Source organism: Panthera pardus, unplaced genomic scaffold, assembly GCF_024362965.1.
Source record: "Panthera pardus isolate Hobbes unplaced genomic scaffold, ASM2436296v1 HiC_scaffold_8, whole genome shotgun sequence".
NCBI lineage: Eukaryota > Metazoa > Chordata > Mammalia > Carnivora > Felidae > Panthera > Panthera pardus.
The window spans coordinates 22683688-22709568 of NW_026527013.1; the positions used below are offsets into that span (position 1 = coordinate 22683688).

At 43.3% G+C, this 25881-nt stretch overlaps 1 protein-coding gene across 3 annotated transcripts in view; it reads left to right on the forward strand.

Annotated features, from left to right (window-relative positions):
• Nucleotides 1–25881, forward strand: part of CACNA2D3 (calcium voltage-gated channel auxiliary subunit alpha2delta 3) — an 859023-nt gene that overhangs the window by 64462 nt on the left and 768680 nt on the right. The window lies entirely within an intron of this gene.

Here is a 25881-nt window from a genome sequence, read left to right on the forward strand (position 1 = left end):
GAACAAATAACTTTGGGAAATTCTACTTTCTCAATTTTTTTTTCTTGGCAGTTGTGCATTTGCATATTAAAGGCTCTGAAAAGTCCTGCAAAAGTAATCTATTTAATTTTACCACCTGGCTTTTCTCAACCTTATTTACTACCCCAAATTTTAATTTGCCTGAAGCACACTTCTAGAAATGTAATTTTAAATACTTAGAAGTCAGTCACACAACATCTAAAGGTTAAATTAGATTTATTCACAAGCACATTAATCTACGGGTTCAAGGTCAAATCTTTTAGACTAAGGATCCACAGACTTTTTCTTTAAAGGGCCAGATAGTAAATATCTTAGACTTTATGGCTGTAGGGTCTCTGTTGCCACTCTGCCATTATAGTGTGAAAGCAGACAGAGACAGTACATAAATGAATTGACATGGTTGTGTTCCAATAAAACTTTATTTACAAAAACACAGCTGGCAGCCTGGATTTGGCCTGTGGGTCATAGTTTGCCCATCTGTGGTAGATCCCTGCTCTCCAGAATACTCTGTTGCATATTCCGTGCCGTCTCTCTGGCTGTAATGCATATCTTGATTCAACACAGCAACTCCTACTCACTCTCCCCCTAGAGGCCTTCTTGGACACCCAGGACAGCTTAAGACCCACCCTCCTGAAGCTCTCTGTGGCCTTCTCTATCATAGCCCTAAGCAATGTGCTGTCATCACTTGTTTCCTTCCCGGCCTCTGGCCCAACTGTGAGCTCTTGGGGTAAAGACCTTATTACTAGTGTGTATCTGGCCCAACTGTGAGCTCTTGGGGCAAAGACCTTATTACTAGTGTGTATCCTCAGTGTGGACCATGAGGACAGTGTACCAGACACACTGTAGGCACTGACTGGGAGCTTGTTGGATGAATATGATCTTATAATAACTTGATACAGTGTTTTGTTTCATTTGGGGGAACTCTTAGAGTTAATAGTAAGTACAACAGGAGGAAATGCTCTTTCCAAACAAAAATTTCAAGTATCCCCAAGCATATGGATCGTTTGGACGAAGCTGGGATGAATTCCACATCCTCCCAGGATATAGGCTTCTTGAGCAAAGAAAGGAAGAAATGAGGCTGCTGTGCACTATGGTAAATTATGCATGTGGAACAGAAAAGCCAAGTGAAAATGATAATTTAGGGGGCAACGGGGAAGTATTTGAAAGATCTGAAGGCGTATTTTTCTCCTTCTTTCTCCATGTATTAGAGATTAAATGATATAGACCTTTTTCTCTTTTCACCCAGGCCCTTAAAATATTTTTTTGTGGTAATTTCTCTTCATATTACATGACTGCTCTAATTACATCTCTAGTTTTAAGATAATAGAACTGCATTTTTAATGTGCTCTCTGCCGTATCTGGATTTATGATACCTCTCCTTCCTTACGCCTTCCGGAAAAAAATTTAACTGAGTTAATATTAAAATAAAGTAGGTGAATTAAAAGGGAATGAGCCTTTAAAATCTCAGATCCAGCCCAAGTGCTCATTCAATGACTGGCTTCTCCATCTCTGAAGTCAAGATAACCCTGCTCTCATCTGCCTCCTTGATGGAAAGCTCTACTGACCTCTCAGCATGTCTGTGACCCTGAGCTGGCCTGAAGAGAAGTGGAAAGGAAGGCTGGACTGACATCCCCTAGAGTCTGAATTGCATTCATCCAGAAGAGACATTATGACTGTCTCAGAGTCCACTGCTGGGAATCCAGTAATCTTTCAGCAGTTTGGCCCCCTTTTGCTGCTGTCCCTAGGAACACTGCAGGGTGTAGTGACTTTCAGAGTCCTGGCAAGCAGGGCAGGTCCTATCTGGATGCCAGTGCTGATGAATGGGGCGACCTTGGGAGAGTCACTTGACATCTTGGCCTTCAGCCTCTGGATGACTCCATCTGTGTCTGCAGTGATTGATTGTCCTCCTGGGTTGTTTTTGATGTTAGCAAATAAAACTCTGTGTACCCAGTTGAATATTAAATACCACCATGTCCGTGTCTTACTTTGATCTTACAGGAAGTGGGTAGAATGCAACTACAGAGATTTTACCCTTGACAGTTGAAATATTTGGATACCACATTTGTGTTTTTATAGGTCCTTTCTTCAAGGAGCTCATATTTGAATAAAGGAAGTGGACACACAAACTAAGAACTGCAGGGCTAGGGGATAATAGAAAGTATAAAGCGGGGCGCCTGGGTGGCTCAGTCGGTTAAGCGGCCGACTTTGGCTCAGGTCATGATCTCGCGCTCCGTGAGTTCAAGCCCCGCGTTGGGCTCTGTGCTGACGGCTCAGAGCCTGGAGCCTGTTTCGGATTCTGTGTCTCCCTCTCTCTGACCCTCCCCCATTCATGCTTTGTCTCTCTCTGTCTCAAAAATAAAAACGTTAAAAAAAAATTAAAAAAAAAAAAAGAAAGTATAAAGCACTGTGGGGGTGTGGGCAGACTGGTTGTCTGTTTGGAATGGCAACTAGGCAGTCAGGAAGAGCTTTGCAGGTGAGGTCACAATTGATTTGGGTGTTTAAGGATGACCTGATGTTCACAATATAGAGGGGCCGGGTGTCATACTTTCCTCACAAAGAAAGTTGAATTCCCAAATAACTGTAAGGTCCCCAGATACAGCATTGGGGTTATAACAGGTGGTCCTGCTTCCCCAACCAGCCACTCAAGAAGAACATTTATAGCTGTGGAGCATATGTACTGGGAACTCATTTATACAGATTTCTAAACACAGGTCATGGTTGTGCTTTTTACACCTTTTTCATTGTTACACTTACTTTTATCAAGTGTGAAAGATGAACTAAGAAAAACCGGAGTAGCCATAGAGGCTGTGCAGGGATTACCCCTAAGGGACAAGACTGCTGGGGAGAACAGTGATGATTCAGCACCGAGGACAGCGACACACAGCCTGGCCAGCTCCAGGAAGTGGTAAATCGTGTTGTTGATATCATGGGTGTTGAATGTAGTAAGGAATGGCATTCTTTGCAGAGTCTATGTTCACCATGCCCTCAGGACTGTACTGAAGCCACATTTGACTGTCTGTCATCGGTGAGGCTGTGATACCCCTGTTTTGGAGGCCAAGTGCCTGAGTCTGCATTCCCTTGGTAAGACCACTTAGAGTTGGAATGTGACCCTAAGGGTTCTCCTGCTCCTGAAACAAATGAAGTTCATGCTTGCTGTTTTCTACCAGACAGTTGGCCCAATGTAGTAGTTACACTGTCAATTCCTTAATGAATGAGGAATTTCCATGCCTTTTCCAGGTCATGGATAATAGACACAAGGGCCTCTTTTATAAGACACACAGATCCCAAATTTCCAAAATGGCTAGTTTTTCTATTTATCAGTTAAGTGACATTAGTAGTGATATTAGCTGCCAGATTGTGTAGACTGTAGAGCGTCACTCATTTAGCACTTGGCAGGCTATTCCAACGTCATTTGTGGTGTTTGTCCCCTCAGCAACTCAAGATAATGGATTCGGCCTTTGACTGACTTTGATAAGTCAATAGAATTTTCTCTGCCCCTCCCCCAATATATCTAGCCTCAGCCAGAAGTGAAACCGAAGTGTCTGTGCCTCCAGCACCACTCTGCACATTTTGTTGGAAACTTTAGCTAAAGTAACCCCTTTACATTGCTTTGGAAATGAAGGCTCAAACTTGTTGAAAGAATTCTTAGATCTTGGGATCATAAATTTTGATTTTTCCATTCCTGTTAGGCCAGGTCGTTGACTAGGAAGCCTTTGTGTATGTACTTGGTTCCCTAAAGAGATCCAGTGGAGGGGCCCCTGGGTGCCTCAGTCAGTTGAGTGTCCGACTCCTTCTCAGGCCATGATCTCACAGTTCGTGAGTTTGAGCCCCATGTCGGGCTCTGTGCTGACAGCTCAGAGCCTGGAGTCTGCATCGGAATCTGTGACTCCCTCTCTCTCTGCATCTCCCCTGCTCATGCTCTGTCTCTCTCTGTCTCAAAAATAAAAATAAACGTTAAAATTTAAAAAAAAAAAAATAAATAAAAAATAATGAAATATTAAAAAAAAAAAACGACCCGGTGGAAATTTATATTTGGATAGTCATAGCTAGAAGGATTAAAAAGAGGCTTTACTTGAAACCCGCCCACTGATCCTATGTGTGGTATCTGTGGTCTGAAAGGGTTTGTGTCTTTAAAATAAAATTTCATATGAATATTTCAAAATGAACTCACAAGAGTTCATTGTGCTTATGGACATTATGATTAGTGGTGTGGCAGAATCAGGGAGAGCTTCATGAGCATGTGTCCTGTGCAGTCACACAGAGCCCTACACTGAGAAGGGCCCATCTTTGCTTTCATGCTGTGCGGTCGCCTTCTTGAAATTCTTAATAATTTTTGAATATGGGGCCCTACATTTTTATTTCTCATGCAGTTCCACAAATTTGTCATCAGTCCTGGGCATAACAGAATAACAGCAAGAGAATAACAACTAGAGTACCAGGGCCTTGTAGAGACTTGATGAGTTCTGAGTCCATAGAGGTACAAGGGGTTTTAATAGGTGTTCTGTCCATAATAAAGATTGCATAACTGTCCTCTGTGGTAGATAGCTTTAGCATAAGGCCAGTGGAGGGCAGAACCAGATTGGAAGACAAAGGCAGTTAGTGGCCTTATTCCTCACTCCCCCACACATCTATTCATCCTTTGAGATCTAGAGCCCAGGAGGCAAGAAGGAGGGGTCATGGCCCTGCCAGGTGGCACTCACTAGATGAATGTGCTGTGTGAGGTAGAATGCGGGCTGACCATTACCCAGCTTTAGGAGGAAGTTGTATGGAGCTGTGAGAGTTTGAGGGGGCCTGCTGGAAGCCCTTCCCATCCCATTGGGCATGAAGGAAAGGCAGGAAAGTCAGAGGCCCGACCCAGCAGCTGGATTCCATGGGCAGGCTTTCTTCCCTATTAAGCTGAATTCAGGACCTCTGTGCCTTCTTCCCCTTAGATGGTTTACAAAGAGAGTTTTTTATTCTTGTGTTGTGAAGGTTAATGCACACACATAATTTTCTACTTTTTAGTCTTCACGTGTAACAATCCATCCTCATAAATGCTCTTTCCCCAGTATTCCTCACTGGAGGTGGGTTATTACATGAAGTGTTAGTGGCAGGTAAGGTGAAGTACCCAGAAAGAAAGGGCAAGTGTGTCTGAAAAACCTCTTCCCTGTATAGAAGGCAGAGAGGTAATGGGCGGACACAAGGCTTAGGACCTACTGTCAGTGGTTAAAAGGCTATGTTCTCGTTGAGTGTTGCCTCTCCTAGCCCTGCCACTGATGCACATGCCACTTTCCTCCTTCCTGAAATCCAGGGATCTAAAACCCGAATCCTTGTAACTTTGATGTTAGCTCCAGCTTAAATCTCCAAGCATGTCACTATCAGAGTTCCTGTCTATAGAAAGCTTTGAATGTGAACCTCAAAGTGGTCCTCCTGGTGTGTTTTCTCATCTTCTTTTTCCCAATGACACCATTGGCGGTAAGCCATTTTGCTTCCAGGGAAAGCAAATTCTTTCTTCTTACCCTCCTTGTAAGATCGTATGGGATTGTAAGTAAAATATTCTAGAGATATTTTATCAGTGTCTGTTGTAACCTCAGTATTACGGTCCAGTAGACAGAACACAGGGTTGGAATCTGTAGAGCTTGGATTCGCATTCTGACCCTGGCATGTGTGATCTTGGGCAAAGCATTTAACCCCCTTGGGCCTCAGTTTTCCCATCTGTTAAATGGGGACCACTGTTGAAAAAAGAAAAGAAAAGCCCTTCAAGGACTGTCCGTGGGACCAAGGCAGAGAATATCAGAGTCTGGTGTGGTGTTTGGTGTTTGGTATGGATTGCTGCTTGACCAAGGTTGGTGGAAGCTGAAGAAAATGTTCTTTTATTTTGTTGGATTTGTCTTAGTTACAGTGAACCAACTCAGAGATAGTTGTGAAGGACTCACAGGGAGCCCAAACACATCCTACTCTGGGGAAACTGAGCAGAACTCCAAAGCTTTAGACACAGCAGCCATTTCCATTCCTTGAATGAGAAGCAGAACTCAGGCAGCTTCAACAAGCAGAGGCTGGGTTAGGGGACAAACATGTAATCTTCAATGTCTTTTTGTAATGAGAGATCCCATCAGATTAATGATTTTAAAATGAGTATTGTTCTGCCTTCTGGCCATATTTAATGTTCTAACGCCTTTTTTTTTTTTTTAAACATCATCAACAGCGATATTATCATAATACTACCTCATTTAGTATTTTTGGTTTTATAATCATGCTGAGCCATCCAAACCGTTCAATGGACTTCACAATCTGGTATCCAGGGAGCTTGTTGGAAAGACATGTACTGTTTTTTGTCTGTTTTCACCTTGAGCTGACCGAGTACACAGAACTAGGTGACACATTCCCTGATTGTGTGGTGTCCGTGTGTCTGTGTCTTTGTGTGTCTGTGTATTTAGCCCGACTCTGGCCAGTTTGGCTTTGAAGAGCTAGGTTTGGGTGGCAGGGCTTTGCGGTTGGGACAAGTTTTGTAATTTCTCTGGGCCTCTGTTTCCTGATACTTGGGGATGGTGATGGATTATGGTGCTGACCTCCATAGGGCTGTGGTGAAGATGAGGAGGGAATGTATGTAGAACACAGTGCTGGTGGGCAGGCGATGAAGGGCCCCACAGACATTAACTGCTGCAGTTGCCGATATTATTATGCAGCTATACCTCATCTGCTGTCTCCTCCCTGAATGTGGAAGTGGAGGGTTCCAGGATGCATCGGCATTGAGGGGGTTTGTTTGGAGAAGATTTGGATTTATTTGGGACCTGTCAGCTGTCTTCAAGTGCATTCATGTTCTCCCTGCAAGTTGTCTTTAGAATGTTGAATGCCATCGATAATGACAAAACCTGGTATGCAGTGTTCCCCCCCACCCCCCTTGTCAGTCAACAGTGCCAAGTGATTCAAGAGTGGGTGGCCCTTCATCCTCCCACTTCCAGAAAGTTCTTTTAAAGCCTGCTTGGGGGTGGAGGGGAAGGCTTTTCTTTTTAACATACATGATGTGTTTTGACAAAAATATATTACTGTGGTGAGTTTATGCTTAAATGGGAAATGCTTGCTGTTACAAACAGTGTTTATTTTTTCTTCTGCAAACAGGGCTTGACACTTGAGTTTTCCCCATGCAACATGTGGGTGAGGAGTTCTGACTGAGGTAGGGCTAGTGTGATCTGCACATTAATCTTTGATAAAAACATGGAAACCACAGCAATGCCCAAACAGACTCCTGGGGTATTTAAAAACAAGAGACGTAAAGGCACGTGCAGGAGTCAGTCCACAGTGAGCACGTGCTTTTGAGTGTTGGAGTCCCAGGTCCCAGCACCGCTGCCACTGTGGGGTCTCTGGCTATGTGGCCATGGGGAAGATATTACTTTACTGTGCCCTGGTTTCTTCTTATCTAAGATGGGAGAAGGGTATCTACCTCACTGGGATGCTGACAGCTCAGGGTCTGACCTATAGCTCACGATATACAGGAACTATCACTAAATTCACAACTGAGAAGCAAAGGCCTGATGGTGGGAATATCTCCCAGTGGCCAAAGCGAGAAACGCACACCAGTTTTCTTTCCTGCCTCTCTTCCACTTCATCTTTCCAACATTTGTCTGGAATATTCCTCCTGGCTTTTTACCACATGGATGGGGCCTTTACCAGTTAAGTCTCGTGTGGAAGGTCTGCCTCCTGCTCAGCCTCCCTGTCTCAGGTTGTGTCTCCTTTGATCCATTTCCCACATGATCACCAGGTTGCTCTGCCAGCAAAGCACATCTGACCTGGCCACTTACAGCCAGTTGTTGTTGAACTTCACAGGACTTCAGAATCATTTAGGGAAGTCAACTAATATGTGCATCCTGGGGCCCCACACCCCAGACTTCTAGTTCAGCAAGTCTGAGTTGGGCTGTCCAGCTGTTATCCCAGGTGGTTCTGATGTGCGAGATCTGGGCTGGAACACTGACCCGTGAAGATCAAATCCAAGCTCCTTAACACACTTCCTCAGCCTGGCTTATTTCTGCACATGTGTCTTTGCTCAGCCATCCACTCTGTTCCCTGCCTCTGCTTCCCCTCCCATCTGGCTTCTGTGTTTTAAGATTTAACTATGAGAGAGACTGATACAAGGATGTAATGACAGAGGTAATCATTATATTATCTAGTATTCATGGAAGGTTTATCCTATGCCTATGGAAGTTTTTATCAGTAGTAAGCCATTTGGTCCTCATAGCCCTCAGAGCTCAATGCTGTTATTGTCCCCACTTCCGTAGATGTAGAAAGGTGAGGTGTCAGAAGGATGAGTAACTTATTCCAGGGCTTGCCTGTGGCCAGTGAGCGAGGAAGGAGCCCAGGAAGTCCAGGCCTCAGCTGGGAGGGTGGGTGGAGGCACCTTCTCTTGGGCTTCTGCAGAGCTGGCTCAGATCGTCACAGTGTCACGTTGATTGGAGGACACTGGTGGCCTTCAGTGTGCACAGCTTAGGGATGCCAGACATCTTGCAGAGAGCAGGGCAACCCCGTTTATGAAGACATTGTCCCACGCCCTTCATGAATAGCAGACATTCTGCTTGATGTTTGTGCAGATGATAAACCTGCTCATAATGATCCGAGCCTAATCTAAACACACTTTTTAAGCATTTCACGGTTTTAATAAGCACTGAATTTTCCTGGAGCATGACCACTGTAAACCATCAGCAATTATTCAGTGTTTTGGAGGTGTCCCATCACTGAGGGCAATATGAATAGCCATTAAGACATACCTGTGCCCACCTGCATTTTTAGCTGTGGAATTTTCCGTGATTCTGTGTAGGGGTCCAAGTATCTGACTCTTTTATGTTTTTTAGTGTAGTTGTGCCTAAGTGTTTACCTACTGAAATACGTAGTACTTTATTATGAACCACTTGCCTTTGATTCTCTTTTATGTGATAGGTCAGGAATATTAGTGACTTTAAAAAATGTTATATGTTGGTATTATCTGAATTTCATTTCATGGTAGTAGAGGAGGCATCACAAAATGATTGTTTAAAAAGGAGGTCTTTCAGAGCACCTGGGTGGCTCAGTCGGTTCAGCGTCTGACTCTTGGTTTCGGCTCAGGTCATGATCTCACGGTTCTTGAGTTCCAGCCCCATATCGGCATCTGTGCTGACAGCCTGGAGCCTGCTTGGGATTCTTCCTCTCTCTCTGCCCCTCCCCTACTTGTGCTCTCTCTGTCTCTCAAAATAAAAAAATAAAAACTTTAATAAATAATCAGGAGGTCTTTTGTCTCATCAGATTAAGAATATATAATGTGGCCTCTTAAGGGTAGGAAGGCAGTGAGTTCCCAGGACAGACACAAGGACACTAAATGGGTGGATCCTCATAGGAAAGTTGTTAAAATAAAACTCGAGCCTGGAATGCCTTCGCTAGACCTCAGCTTGCCTCCTGCCTACACATCATTGCCCTCCCAGTTCTCTTTGAGATGTTAATTTGTTGCTATGAAAATTATCTTGTCACTGACAAACGGAATCTGGAAGAATCAGCCCTTCTTATAAAGTGGTTCCTATGGTATCTGCAGGGCTTTGTCAGTTTGCGAGTTATGAATATTTATGTCTCAGAAAAAAACTCCTCATTTAAATTGCATTTTCAGTAATTTCCCATTTAATTTCACATAGAAAATAATGACATTTCCAGCCTTTGCCTAGGTGAATGTCCTCAGAGATGGCAAGTTTTGCACATGGGCTCCAGGGACATCAGAATTTACCAAATTTCAAACACAGATGAGGTGCTGTTGCCTTGCAATAGAGAATAACACAAGTGCCCGATACATTATCGACGAAAGATAAATGCCAGACGTGGATTATGGTAAATTAGACCTTTTGCATTATTTATGAGATCCAATGTAAAATGTGTTTCACTTTTCCCCACTAATGTTTATATAAAACCCATTGTGGGGCATATTAGTAAACAGGTTTAAAATTTATTATACAAAGGACCAAGTTTGAAAAACAGTTCTAGCTCAGGTTGTCCTCGTCTCCATTCATGAGCTCATAAGGCAGAAGAGGGGATCTGTTAACAGTGTTAGTGAAGTCCTGGAGAGACTGAATGTGGGCCTGGTGGGAAACATCCTCACTGTGGCCCAAGTCCCCTGGCCCCGGTGGTGGTTCCTTGAGCATCTACAGGATGCTGACGCAATCTGCAGCATGTCCTCATCCTTCCTCAATTCCCAGAAAATACGGTATGCCAGACTCCAGTGTGGATCTACCTTTGGCATTTTTTCCAGTTCAGAACTTATCAGAAGTTCTTTTCATTCATTCATTCAGGTACCATCTTCCACCCCCTGGTTGTACATTGATGTCTTGGGGGAAGTGAGGAGGATGAGCTTGAGGATAAAATTCCTTCCTTGAGCTGCGTGTCAGTTTTTTGTGGGAGGTCGTCATGATACCGTCTTACACTTGTTGAGGATCTCACAGTTTCAGCATTGCTTCTATGTGTGAGGGTCTTTGATCCACAGACTGTTGGAAGGAACTGTCACATGAGTGTGTGTGGGCCATCGAGGGAATGGGGCTGAACAGGAGCATCACTGAGCCCATCCTTTCCATATTCGTTCCTCCATTCCTTGGTTTCTTTGATGGGCCATGTCTGGAACACCTCCTTTCCCATTTCCTCACTGTCTCCAACCTGAAGTTAAAAGCGTCTAGCCTTTGGGGTGTTAGACACTCACTTGAGAACCACTTTCTTTATGAGATGAGAATCTTGGGTTTGGGCTTTGATTAGTGAAGTGATATTGTGTGTATCTTTGGACACATTCAGGATGAAAGTCAGAGCAGCATGTGTGAAGTTCCAAGGAAAGAGAGACAGGAGAAACTAAATTGGTGCCTCTTTCTTATCAGACTTTTCTTTTTTTAACCTAAAAGATCTGAAAGGCTGGTTCTGTTCTTCACCTGTGCATAACAAAGAGGGTGAATCACTGTCTTTGTGCTTCTTTGTGTGTCTTTGTCTTTGTAATAGCTGAAAGAGCCCCCATCCTAATAGGCTCCTTGTGGCTCTAGCAGTCGGACCACATGAGGTCTGATGCCCTGAACCCACTGTTGTCGGAAAGGCAAGACTCTCTTTGCCGGCGGTGTAGCCTTTCCAAGAGCATATTAATGTGTGTTGAACCCTCTTCATGTGAACCAAGTAGGGCCTGCTGGCCTGGTGTGAGGCCAGAGCCTCTAGCTTCCTGTGGCCCCGGGTATTTCTGTAAACCAGCTGGAGGCTGCTGGCCAGGCTTCCTCAATAGAGTATTGATGGGCCAGCCGCTCTGTGGGGCTCTTCTTGCTAATTTATACCATTTGCTCACTTTTTATGCTTCAGTTCCAGTACGTTTGGACAATGAAATTAAACTGGCCCATTTCTAGCGCGTTAAATGGCTTTGTTCTCCTGCTGTGGCACTGAGCCTCATGTGGCATTGTTTAAAAGGAAGGCTCTCTGCTTGGGAGCACAGTGGAATTCAATGTTTCATATCTGTCAGTTCAAGGCTGTGGTTTTGCCTTTCGGGCCCAGGTGCTGCCTGGCTCTGGGTTTGCCTGGTGGCCTCAGGTGCAGCCCAGACTTAGAGAGGCCTCCCTGCAGGTAGACCCTGAGTGCATAGGTCTGGTTGATGCCATTCACCAAAGCCTTTGTTCTTCCACTGATTTTCCTGTACTAAGTGATAGCTAGGGGCTCCTCAGTGCTTGGTTCCATACATTTGTTGTGGAATAGAAGGCCATTGGCTTTAATGAAATTTATTGCTTTTCTCTCATTCCTATCTCCCTACCTTTTTTTTTCCCCCTCTCTTCTCTCTTTTAAGCCTTTCTGTTCCTTCTTTACCTTATCCTTGACCTCCTCTTCAGGCTAATGATTATATTCCCTATTTTGGTCTACTCTTGAATTTTTTTTTGTGTTTTTGTTTTTGTTTTTTTTTTTTTTTTTTTAGATTATCGACATCTTTAAACACACACAGAATCATCCAGGTATAACAGTTATCAACTCTTGGCCAAGTCTGGTTTCATCTGTACCCTAGTGTTCCCCTTCTCTGCCCCCTGTAATATTTTGAAGCAATTTTCATGTAGAACATCATTTTATGTCTCAGTATTTCAGTGCACATCTCTAAAAGAGGAAGACTTTCTTACTTTCTCTCAAAAATATCTATCTTATTTATTTTGAGAGAGAGAGAGAGAGAGAGAGAGAGAGAGAGAAAGAGAAACAGAGGAGGGGAGAGAGAGAGTGGGGAGGACAGAATCCCAAGCAGGGTCCATGCTGTCAGCACGGGGCCCGATGTGGGGCTTGATCTCATTAACCGTGAGATCATGACCTGAGCCAAAATTAATACTCGATCACTTAACCAACTGAGCCACTCAGGCGCCCCTACTTTCTTTCTTTTTTTGGATGAAAGAATCTTAAAGGAGAACATCAAAGAAGCTTGGCTCTTCAGAGGCTCTTAACTGTCATTAAAAGAAGCGTTTCTCAAAGTGCAGTATCTCAAAGTGCAGTGATTGAGGTGGCATGTAATAGTTAAAAAAAATTTACTATTTAGTTGTTTTCCTGAATATGCTCTATTTTATGGTACATGATACTGCTATTCCACTTGTGATATTGACATCAATAAAGTGAATCAATCTTAAAATAAAAATATTAGGTAAATACTAGTAGAGGACAGAGGGTCAGAAAACTATGACCTGAGGACAGAATCTAGCCTGCTGCCTGTTTTTTATAAAGTTTTATTGGAACACGGTCTCTCTTACTGTTTATATTTTGTTTATGGCTGCTTTCATTCAGTGAAGACAGAGTTGAGTTGTAACAGAAATTGCCCTACAAAGTTGAAAACATTTACTATGTAGCTCTTCACAGGAAAATGCTGACCCATGGTATAGGAAGTACGTGGATGGAGCATATATCATGACCTTGGCACATAAATAGCTGAAGTGTGGGAAATGCCAGTCAGATCAGATAGCTTGCTTTGTAGCTGATGTAGTTGAGACTCAGGCAGGGGATTTGCTGTGAGTCACACGATTGGGGATGGGGTGGGAAGTACATCCTGCACCCCTACTCTCTCACCTCCCATGCCTGGGCTTTTCCCATCATAACATCCTGCCACAGGCTTTGTGCTAACATCTCTAAGCATTTCACATTGGTCTCATGTTGGGCAGTTGTTCATTATGGAGCAGACATAATTTCTAGTTTTGAGTAATTTAGGACAAAATGCTTTGTATTAAGTCTGTGTTGCTGTAGCCCCTCAAATTATTATACTGACTAGGAGAAAACTAATTGCAAAGACATAAGTAGAGTATTTGTGAAGTTGAATAATTTACCACCAAATAGAATACACTGAGGGTTTCTGAACATAGAATGCTGAGCTGATTTAACTCTGATATCAATTTCATCTCCTAGCTTTTGTGGCAGATATCCAGCTGGGAGGAAAGCACCAGGTAAAATAAAATGTAAAAGATCTCTAGCATGTACTTGTGATTTTCTCATTCCTGCCATAATTGTTAGAGCAGGCATAATGCTGTAGGGAGAACAGTTCCCGGGTGTTATATTTCACATCATTGTGTTACTTAGGGTCCAGTAGCCATGAGATTATATTGCCCCATAGACATTGCTGATTTTTTCCCATTTTAGGCAAGTGCTTAGGAAAATAGGAATATTTTCTGGTTGAGATTCCAAGATTTTGAAAATCTTTTTCTTCATTAATAGTTCAAAATTATTATTGTATTGTGGGAGATGCAACTTGCTAAAATGATTCTGTGGTTTACTTAGAACAGCACAGTCTGATTTGATAGCCACTGGGCCACCTTTAGCTACAGAGAACTTGAAATATGGCTGGTGTCCATTGAGAAACTGTATAAATGTGAAATAAATCTTGGATTTTGAAAAGGTAACGCAACAAAAAGAATGTGATATACCTCATAATTTAAAAGTATTGATTATATGTTGATAATATTTGGGATGTATTGGGTTAAACCAGGTATGTTATTGAAAATTAATCACACTTAAAAAATTGTTTTAATATGGCTAATAGAAAATTTAAAATCACACATGTAATTATCATGTATTTATTTTGGGAAGTGCTGAGTATTAAGGTGAGAATGCATAAATTTTTAACAATTCAGGCAATGGTGAGGAAGCTTGACTTATTTGATGCTGAAGAATATTGCTGAAGTGTTTGAAACTAACCAAAGGGGTGTATTATTGGCTCAAGAATCATAGATTGATAGCACGAAGCATTTGGCTTAGAAACCAACGCTCATATTTGTGTTCAGTAAATGTAAAGGTGGCCTGTGATCACTAGGAAAATGTCAGATTATTTAATAAATAGTCTATAGCTGGTTAACTATTTGGTAAAAGATTTGAGTTTGAACCTCATGTTATAATTGAACTCCAGATAAGCTCTAGATAAAGGAAGTAAATGTAAGAAATGAAACTATTGAGAGAAGCCAGAACATCATCTAGTGAAATGTATATTTGATTTCAGAATAAAAGCAGTAGAAGAAATTGTAAAAGGAAAAATGGAGTCGACAACAGAGAAACTGGGTTCCATTCTTTAAAAGAAATCAGATAGAATTAAAAAGGTGAACGAGTCAGGTATGAAAACACAGAACTTGTCTCAGCTTCTCCTGACCCCCTGAAGATACAAGGTTCAGAAGACCACATTGAATGGACATCAGAACGCTATGAATTCCAGGCCTTGTTCCTGCCAGTCATCTGGTCATTAGTGTGGTTGTCAGATTTAACAAATAAAAATATGATACTCTCAGTTAAATTTGAATTTCGATAAAAAACAATTTTTGGTATATGCATGTCTCACACAGAATTTGGGACATCGTTTGACTAAAACCTTTTTGTTGTTTATCTGAAATTCAAATTTAACTAGACATCCGGTGTCTTTTTTGGCAACCCTAGGCCTGAGACTTTCAACCCCCAGGATGCAGAAGGAGAAAGGAGAGTCACATGGTTGGGCATGGGGGAGAAAGGACCCGGGGTCCAACTGCCCTGCAGCTAGGCTTTCAACCAATTGTCCTTTTGCACTCTGCACTTTATCTCTGGCTCCTAGAAAACAGGGCACCTCTGTGTCTTAAATCTGCCCGAAGTTCTGCAGGATCAGCTGGCCCCATCATGCTGCAGCCAGTTAACAGAGTGGATGAATCCAGCCCCAATCCCAAGTTACCATGCCGTCTTCCAAAATACATGAATGTTGTTTGCTCTAGTCCCCTCCCCATTCCTTATGCTGTGAGTTTATATACCCACTTTATTCCTTTAGTGTCTTTTAATGTGGTTTCAGGAAGAGGAGAAAAGTGCAGGTGGTCTGTTAATCAGAACACTTAATCAGAACACATATTTTAATTATCCAGCAAGCACATGGATTCACTTTTGTTGAAAAAAAATATGTACAAGGTGAGAGTTCTGTTGATTCCTCAGTTCCTAGCAGGCAACTGGAAATGGGAAAATAGATACAGATAAGAAGACCAGGTGTCCAAGGACAGTCCCAGTCTATGCCTGATGTCACAGTAGTTATGAATAGTTATCAATTGTAGTTATTAATAGTGTCCCTTCTCTTGCCCCAAACTTTATTCTCTGAGGAGTCTCTGTTTGGATAGGAAATTATACCATTAAGCCAGGCCTAGGAGAGAGTATATGTTAAGTGCAGAGAATGAGCTCACCAGGTAGAAGGTGGGAGAATTGTTTTCTGGTGAAAAGACTGACCCTAAAGAAACCCAGCAGCTGACACACACACAGAGCTTCTAGCCAACTTTGGGAGCCCAGTTCTTTATGGATAGACATCCAAGGATAACCAGAGTTAAAGAAAACCACTGACATGAAAGAGAGAGGACACACAACCAGAAAAAAAGAAATACTGGAGAAATGCAGAGATGGAAGACAAGAAAACATTTAAAAAATTTATCAAGGATAGAAGAATATATTTAGGATAACAAAGAGTGGGAAGCTATAAAATAATATGAAGAAAAAGGAAAAAATACTTGGAAATGAAAAGTGATAGCCAAAATAAAAAATTCAATAGATGGTTTGAAAGATAAAATTAGGAACATTGCCTTTAAGTAGACAAAAATGGCAAAGATATAGAAACAGGTAAGAAAAGAATAGAAAGTCAAGAGACTGATCTAGGTGATATAACATCTGACTAACCATAGCCCCACAGTGAAGAGAGGGGAGGGGGCTGCCTGGGTGGCTGTTGGTTGAGCATCTGACTTAGGCTCAGGTCATGATCTCATGGTTCATGGGCCGTTCAAACCCCACATCGGGCTTGCTACTGTCAGCACAGAGCACCCCCCCCCCCACCTCTGCCCCTCCCTGGCTCACACTCTCTCTTGCACAAAAAAAAAAAAAAAAAGAAGGGAAGAAATTATCACAGATATAAAAGAGTTTTCCAGAACTGAAGACAGGAGTCTCAAGATGGGAAAAATCTCACCTAGCATAATAGGGGAAAGTAATAGTTAGGGAGCTATACAAAGGCATGTTGGAGTGAGGGTTGAAACACCAGGGATAGAAAGACAGTTCTAAAGTTTCCAGGGAAAGAATCCAGAATCTGATTGGCATCCAAACTTCTCAACAGTAACAGTGGCAGCTAGTAGATAATCTACCAGAAATATAACTTCCAATCTAGATTTCTGTGCTCTAATAAATTCTTATCAAGAACAAGGGTAGAGTAATAATACTCAGAAATGACTGGAGCATAAGCTTATCCTTTTTCTTCTTTATCAACTGGAAGATGGCAATCTAGTGGACATTCAATCCACTGTAGGGCCCAGGAAGCTTCAGCATGATGAGCTGGAGACTCCATTTTGGCTGGAGTAGAAAGAATGAGGGAACCAGTGTGGAGTCTCCAAAAGAAAAAGGAGATGAGGCTGGTAGATCATGTGATGTGATAGGAGCAAAAGAATCAGCAAATGAAAATATAAGACAGCTATTAACACTAGGAGAAACAAAGGTCCACGAGAGAGGAAATGTGATAATGGCATATTCCTTGGTTTAGCAGTGAATAGTGTGTTCATGGTCAGTGTTTGCAAGGAGTGACTTGGGGACCTAGGCTCCTCTCATCTGGTGGCTCCACTGCTTCCTACTGGAACCTTCGGCAGGACTCACTGTATAGGCCAGCTGTGGGCAAACAGGGCTAGACACAGGGTAGAAGAGTATGTTTTAGGGGCCAGGCCAGAACATGATGTATATCACTTGTGCTTCCATTCAGTGGCCCAGAATCTGGTCACACGGCACTGACTTCACCGCAGAAGAGGCTGGGAAATGTAGTTCTCTTGATTTCGTAGGAAGAACAGGTTTAAGCCTCTAGGCGCTGTCTGCCATTGAGAGCTGTTATGTGCTGAGCTCTCACTATAACACTTTAACGATGTATTAAACCATGTACATGCACTATCTCACTAATCCTAGGAGATGTGTTCTAAGATCTTTCTTCCTCACCAGGAAAGTGAAGTTCAGAAGCATTGCCATTTGCCAAAGTCACACACCCAGCAAGTGAGAGAGCAGGGCTTGCTCATCATCTGGCAATACTGTATCCTGATCAGTCCTCTCCTTGCATTTTAATCATTTATTTAAAAAGAAACAGCACCGTGAACAAATTTAGGCCATGTTTAAAAATTTCTTTTGGATGAATTCTTACATTCGTTTCCATACTGTGTCTGAAGCTTGGAACAATGCATTTCTCTCCCGTGCACAAACCCACTGCCAGCCTTTCTGGATGAATGGAAGTTGGTATAAGATTCCTGGTGGCAGTCTTCCAGGCCAGCAGAGAGGAGAAACTTGCATTTGTCTGAGTTACCTCAGGAATGTCAGGGACGAGGCTCTGCACGTTGCACCGTATGGGGAGTGGGCCATGGAGCGTGGTCACTAGAGAGCGAGGGAAAGTGCTGATGGCATGAAGGGAAAGTGACAGATCTCCCCTCTGTAGCCTCGTCATGAGAGCTGTGAAATGGAGCCCCCTGACAGAAAGCATTTCCACAAGATTACTTTGGATTAACTTTCCTGGGTTACATCTATACCCGTGACACTTATCTAGTATCCAGAAAAGTGATCTATTGTCCAGCTGGCTGAGTGACTGCCTTAGTATGAATCCTGCTTCTCATGCCCCCTGTCCCTCCAGCCCAGTGATTCACAGCCCCTTTTGAAGTTGGGGTAGCTCAGTGTTATTGACTTGATTTGGTGATGCATTTCCTCTACTTTTTTTTCTGAAAAAGTCTGAGTGCTGACTGTGTTCTGGAACTTCTTTAGTTGGTTGGTCTTGTTGACCAACTGCCTTTCAAGATGTTGGTCTGCCTCAAGGGTCCTCCGGGGAACTCTCGCTCCCCAACAAGCCTACTTAAATGGCTTAGGAAGGAAGGGTCAGCTTTGTTGGTCCCTGAATGGCCCCCACCTGGCCCTGTTAGCCTGCAGTGCCGACCGGGAACTTGGGTGGCCCCTCCGCCTCCCCCCATGCCCACTTTCACCAGGGAGGGAGTATCTGGTCCTGGTCCTAGAGTGGGCTTGCTGGTGTTCCTCCCCTGTCACTCCACCAGCATCTCTGCTTTTGGTAGCGAGTAGCATTTGGGGCTCCTCCAGTGGGCTCCTCCCTTCTTTCATTTTGGAGAGGCATATCCAGTTATGGTCTATACAGATTTCCCTTCCTTGTTTAAGAGCATCACTGCGTGGGTGGTAATTACTATAAGCCCCCCCCCCCCCCAAATATCCCAGTATATTTGGTGTAGAGAATGAAGTGGGGAGGGAAGTTTCCATGTATATTGGGCTTACCATCTTGGACTGAGGGCTCACACACTTTTTCGAGAATTTCAAGATATGCATTGAAATAATTGGCAACCCCTGAGGCTGCAGCAAGAGAAGACTGGAGATAATTTTGGCCCTTTACAAGCCCTTTAATAAGGTCAGTTGTCCATCACGCCTCACCCGCCCGTCCCTTTGTTTGTACCTGGTGATCTTACTGCAGACTAAAGCTCAGACTGGGGCTGCATCTCAGGGGATGTGAGAGAACTTTGCACAGAAGTTTTAACTAATGAAAATAGAGGTCAGAAGTAATTATTCCTGTATCCATTCTGTACCGAGTGAGGCTGAAGGGAGTTCACCCATTAAATTACATTTCCAGCGTTCTGTTCCAATGTATGCTCCTTTACAACTTTATTTAAAGAAAGCGTAATGTGAAAGGCTTTTAACTCTGATGGAAGGAAGACAGGAGCTTTAGTTAGTAATGGTAGAATCTCTCATCGGATCGTCTGTTCTGAGAACAAAGATCTTTTTAAAACCTGGACTCAGGCAGTCCCATGGATTATATTAATGGAATGTACCTTAATAGACCCCTCCAGAGGATAACCTGAAGTATGAGTTCACTTTCTCTAAGCACTTCTGATCTTAAACTTTTTATTATATTGTTGTGTAAGTTTTCCGTGGTCTTCTTGCCTCCATTACGTTATCAGATATCTACGTCTGTTTGAAAAATCAGGGACCCTTTCGAGGTAAATGATGCACGTGTGTATCTTTTACCCAGTGGGGACTTTTGATCATTGATTTTGTGATATAGTTAGCAAGTATTTATTGAGCACCTACTATACACCATGTACTATTCTAGGCCCTTAGGATCCATCAGTGAATAGGAAAGAATATCCATGCCCTGGTAGGACTTATACCCTAGTGAGGGGAAGATGGACGATAAATAAGAAAAACGTAAAGTTTGTTAACAGGTGATAAGTGATCTGGAAAAAGTAGAGAGGTAAGGAAGATTAGGGGTCCCTTATACAGGGAAGGCTGGAGGTGACACTTGTGACCCAGCTTCTCAGCCCCTGACTTTTCCATCATGTAAGATTAGGATGTTGAGAAATAACTTCTAGTTTTTTTTTCTTAACAATGAGGTAACTTTTAAAAAAATAGTCTGTAAGGTTAACTAAACACCTGTTGTTTCCTAGGTAATAAAAGGACCTAGTGTATTTCTTTATAGGAAAACTCACAAATATAGTTTAAAAATCTGTTTATCTACCATGCAAAAATATGTAGCTCATGATGTAAGATAGCTTAAATTTGCCTAAGAAAAAAGATGTGTGTTTTTTATATGGGTTTGTCAACTTGATAAGGACAGGACTTCTGTAGACCCTGTTTCCTCATCATTCAGATATAAGTTGGGTTTTGGGAGAGTAGGTGAGATAATGGACATGAAAAGATGGTGAAATGTACCTCATCATGTCCTGGAATGATACCATGTGGGATTCACAGCCAATTCATGAAAGCCTCTGGGGGAGGATATAGTAAACCCACCAGGTTTCTGTTGTCAAGGCCTTCTGTTGTCCATTGTTTCCTTATGTACCCTTCTCCCAAGTTGGCCTGCTCCCTGAAGCTTTCCCTGCCAAGTTTACCCTCATATCTTCTAACCTTTGCTGAGGCTATAAGTCAGGCATAAGACAGAGGTAATGAATTCCAGTAGTTCTTGATAGTGTGTAAATGACTGATAGGCTGTATCCTGAGAAGGGGACTGATGATTTAAAGAAGGGATATGTTAATAGAAATGGATATATAATGATGGGAAGGGATTATTGAGTATCACTCAATATATTTTTTTAAAAAGTTTATTTATCTCAAGAGAGATAGAGTGAGCATGAGCAGGGGAGAGGCAGAGAGAGAGCGAGAATCCCAAGCAAGCTCCACACCAGCACAGAGCCTGATGTGGGGCTCGAACCCCTGGGCTGTGAGATCATGACCAGAGCTGAAGCCAGACGTGTAACCAACTGAGCCACCCAGGCACCCCTCATTCAGGGTTTAAAATAGGCAATACGTTTGATTAAAGCATCAACAAAGTATAAAAGAACACAGAAAAAGTTTATTTCTCACCTGTTTTCCATGTGCCCTGTTCTTACTCACTAGCCAAACAGGTAATAACTAATATTAATTTATTCTTCTAGATCTATGTTTATGCATATACAAGCCACTGCAAGTATCTATTCTTGTTTCTCTCTCCTTTACATAAATTATGGCACATTATATATATTGCTCTCAGCTCTGTTTTTTTTCCATTTAAGAATGCATTTTGAAGGTCTTCCCATATTAGAGCACAAATACTTCCTCGGTTCTTTTTACAGCTGCACAGTAGGACATTGCATGAGTGGGTCATTATGGTTTTAACCAGGTGTCTTTGAGAGACCTGCCTTCTGCTGTCACCCACACATGCTACTGTGAATACCTTGCACAAGCATAATTTCACGTGTGGCACCTTTATTTCAGGTTAGAAGTGGTTGTGTAGGGAAGAAGGCTCTATGCATTGGTGATGTTGATAAAGTCTTGCGAATTTAACCCTGAGAGAGGTGGTGTCAGTTTGTGCCCCAGCAACCACGAATGGTACCATGTTTCCCTACAGTCTTGCCAGGATTGTGTGCTAGCAAGCTTCTGCCCACCTAATGTGCAAAACAGGATGCCGTTTTTAGAAGGAGAGGTTTTCTGAATGCCCTTGTGCCCTCTGGACGGCCAGTTCCTCTCTGTTCTGCATCCTCCCAGAAGAGCAGGTGACCAGCACTTCAGAACCGTACCCCTGAACCCCATAACCTGCTCTATGCTACACATATTCCTTCAATTTCTATGCAAAACTCAGACCCCTTTGTTTTTCACAAATGGAATACTTTCCTCCTATTGTCTAGGTGTTCTTAATTGCTGTCTTAGTTGACAGTGACTCAATTCTTTAGTTTTAACTTTCCCTGCCATTAGCTTCTCTACTGCAGCAGATAAGTCATCTATGAATTAAAGCCTAATTAACGGAAGGGAACCTGTTATTTAAAAAAAGATACTCACAAATCGTTTAATGAAAATGTATTTGTAAGATGTAAATTACTTCACTTTTTTCTATTTTTTTTTTTTTTTTACATTGTAGGTTTTTAGGCATTGTATTTGTTAAAAAATGGAGGTGAGGTGCACAATGAAGCAAAGGCACATTGAAGCCAGATGAACTTATTTAGCTAGGAGGACCGCAGTGAACACTACAGAAGTCTTGGGGTCACTCACCTCTGTCTTGCCAAGGTGTCCCTCAGACTCTTTGAGGAGTCTTTCATTAAAGAAATTTTTTAAAGCTTGTTTATTTATTTATTATTTTGGGGAGAGACAGAGTGAGTGGGGGAGGGACAGAGAGAGAGGAGAGAGAGACTCCCAAGCAGGCCCACACTGTCAGCACAGAGCCCTACGTGGGGCTCAAACTGACAAACTGTGAGATCATGACTTGAGCCAAAACCAAGAGTCGGACGCTTAACTGATTGAGCCACCCAGGTGCCCCATGGAGGAGTCTTACATTTTTAAGGCTCAGGGAGTGGGAAAACCCCCTTACAAATAGTGCCCAGACAGGCCAGTTTAGAGCTCCGAGTCTGTTCTGTGCTCAGGTAGGTGTGGGCGGTGGGAGGGGTCAGTATCTGGCCCCAGGCTCAGTGTCCTCATCTTTGAAGTGAGGATGATGACAGTGCCCTCCTCAGGGAAGGTTCTACTTGGATTAATGAGATGATGTGTGATGCCATTAGAGCAGGTGCTGGGATCGGGAAGCCCTCCAGGGTGCGTCCTTACCCCTTCTTGCAGCTTCACCACTCCTGTCTCCATGCTTCCTCACAAACAGCCTGTAACCTGTGCATGTACTGGGGATGCTGTTGATCTAAGGTGAGACTATCCACTTGTCAGTCGTTCCTTGTGGAGCTTCCAGATGACCTGCTTTCTTGGCCGGGAAGAGGGCCGAGGACTAACACATGCATCTACGTGTGGCCCTTGGTCTCTGAAACCGGGTCACATTTCCTTCCTTTAGGAAAATGCTCAAGCCATTTGCTTCCTAAAAACCTTATTTTTCACCCTTTTGAAAGGTTGTTAATGGGATTGTTTCAATAGAAATGATAAAACCTCTTTTCTTCAGGCCCTCTCTGACTGTATTAATTAGTGTATTTCTATAATGTTAGTGTGGCTATTTACGTGGATTTGGGCCATTAAAGCCCCACCCCCAGCCCAAGCCCCGGGGAACATCAATAATACAGGAACAATTGCTCCCTTGGTCTTTTTCCTGGGTCACAGTTTATTGTTCCATTAATGGATGTCTCCATCAGAGTCTGCTTGTGGAAGATAACAGCGTTCCTCTCCCCTCTGTGGCCCTTGCTGCAAGGATAGTTCCTGTCCTCCTTGCACTGCTCAGGAGATGTAGGCTGAATTAAGGAATTCCTGGAGATATGATGCTAATTCTAGGGGGTGGCTGCTTCTATCATGTGGCCAAGTGCAGGGATTGGATACAGAATCACCAGTCTTGATTTACACCTCTAGCTACAGAGTCAAATGGCATACAGTTGTCAGGTTTTCCTCTAATGATGGGGAAAGATAGAAATGAGGACTGTATATTAATGGCAGAAGACATTAGGATAGAAGTAAAAATGAAATCACGTGTGGGGATATTTATTTATCTTGATGTCTGAGAGGGAGAGGGGTGGGGGGAACCTTAAGCCTTTGATGCCTCTGACTTTGGGTCCCTCTGTGACACCTGCTGTTGACAGAGTCCATTCAGTAGCAAAATGCCAGAAGAAGTGGGGCCCCAAGAATCAGATGAGTGGCTGGTCTGCCCACTGGGTCAACCGTTCCTTGCTGGGAATGCTCTGAGCCTTGGGATTTTAAATGGAAATGCTGAGATAAAGGTATTTACTGAGATCCCTTGGACCCTGGAGTTCAAGCTTATTGGAATGGTGCCTTGGAGCATCTTGTAATGCCTCATAAAAACATGAGGTGCCTCTGGCAGGAAGGAAACTAGAATTTAACAATTCTTGTGGGGAAATTCTCATATTCCAGAAGACTCTGGCTGATTTAATCAATTCGTTAGACCCATCATTTACCATGCCTCAAGCATCCAACATTAACATTTTGTCTTTTGCAAGTATTTCCAAGTGCCACTCTGTTAATATTTTCTATACCTTTGTTTTGATTAGTAAACACACAGAAGAGCTCTAAACTTCTTTAAGTCACAACATCGAGAGACAATTGGGTGGCACATCCTCTCTGGTCTCTAAGGGGCACAGTCTGTAGCCAAAGGGCAGGACCTGGTTTGTGCCTAGTGGGCTGTCACTAAAGGTGAATTGGAGAAGTGAATGGGTTTTTTTCTGCTGTGGTCCTTGTCATTGATGAGCCAGTGCTTTCTGCTGTAGGTCTTTTTTTTTTTTTTAAGTTTATTTCTTTATTTTGAGAGAGAGAGAGAGAGAGAGAGAGAGAGAGAGCGCGCGCGTGCACAAGCAGGGGAGGGGCAGAGAGAGGGAGAGACAGAATCCCAAGCAAGCTCTGCACTATGAGTGCAGAGCCCGATCCGGGGCTTGAACCCATGAACTGTGAGATCATGACCTGGGCTGAGATCAGGAGTCGGATGCTTAACCAACTGTGCCACCCAGGTACCCCTCTACTGTAGGTCTTATGTGGAACCTCACAAGGTGCCTGTGTTAGAGCTTTAAGGAGGTGTGGTTGGTGCTTCTGTTCTAAACAGCTCACAGTTAGGTAGCCATGTAACGTCCCAGGGCATGCAAAGGCCACCCCACCATAGTTAGGAAGAAGCAGCTCTGATCTGTGTCCCCATGCCAGTGTCTAGAGTTGACAGTAGCAGACCAAAATGGCAACACTAGTGTTTTTATGTCTTGTAATACCTAAATACTCATATTGATGACTAAGTGAGATTGGTCACCATGGTTTTTACCATTTGGTGCTCAGATGCTGACACCAACAGGGGCTGGAGGGCAGGACCCAGACCTTCTGTTCTTTGGCTGGAGTCTTTCCAACAAGCCCAATGAGAGCAGGTAGTCCTACATGAAGCACGGTGCCCTGGAAGAGGGATCCACAGAGGTGACATCTGCCAAGCGTCCATCAGCTGAAATGTGACTGGGACCTCATTCTGTCCCCTTCGGCCCCCTCCCACGCATGCTGTACCCTCCCTGTCCTCTCTCTTAGCTGATGTCAACCCCTAGTAGCTACAGGGATTCAATCCCGCTGGATTGAAGCGGGAGCCAAAGTTTCCGCCCTGCTTCATCTCCCTTCAGATACTCTTGTGTATGTGTAGACTTGACCTTTTTGATTTTAGAAGACAAGATTGATCTTGTATTCGTTTGCTGGGTTTTGCCATGCCTTCCTGGGTGTGTGTGTGTGGGGGGGACTTACCTCTTTTCCAAATGAGTAAAGCTAGTGAGGGTGGGAGGTGGAATAACGCATTCTTTACTTTTTCCTCTGCCACTCGGCCTGTCACAAGTAATTTCCAAACTCAACATAGCCCAGCGCCAGTGGGTGTAAATTTGTTTCCTCCATTCTCAATTAACCAAAAAGAACTAAGAAGAATGCAGGGGGCATTCATGCATGCAAACATATCCCATTCAGGGGCTAAGCTTATTTATCCTCAGCTTGCCCTTCTTTTTGCGTTTAAAGTATCCTTAAAGAGGGATGCCTGGGTGGCTCTGTTGGTTAAACGTCCAACTTCGGTTCAGGTCAAGATCTCACAGTCCGTGAGTTCGAGCCCCGCATCGGGCTCTGTGCTGACAGCTCAGGGCCTGGATCCTGCTTCTGATTCTGTCTCTCCTTCTCTCTCTGCCCCTCCCCCACTCACGCTCTGTCTCTCACTCCCTCAAAAATAAATAAACATCAAAAAAATTTAAAATATCCTTAAAGAAGTGATTGTAATAATAAGTGGTAGGGGTGTGTGTGTGTGTGTTCATGTGTGTGTTCATTCCCTCTTTAATTTCCTTACTTTGTTAAATATAATCTCAATAGGCCTGTGCTGGTCCCTCAGATTAGGTTTTCCTCACCTTTTTGGGTTGTGGATGCCATTTGAGAGCTGTGCTTCTGTTTCTCTCTGTTTTATATTCATTTTCCCGTTTTCAGTTTTTGGGAGATGGGAGAGGGGCTGCACAATTTAAG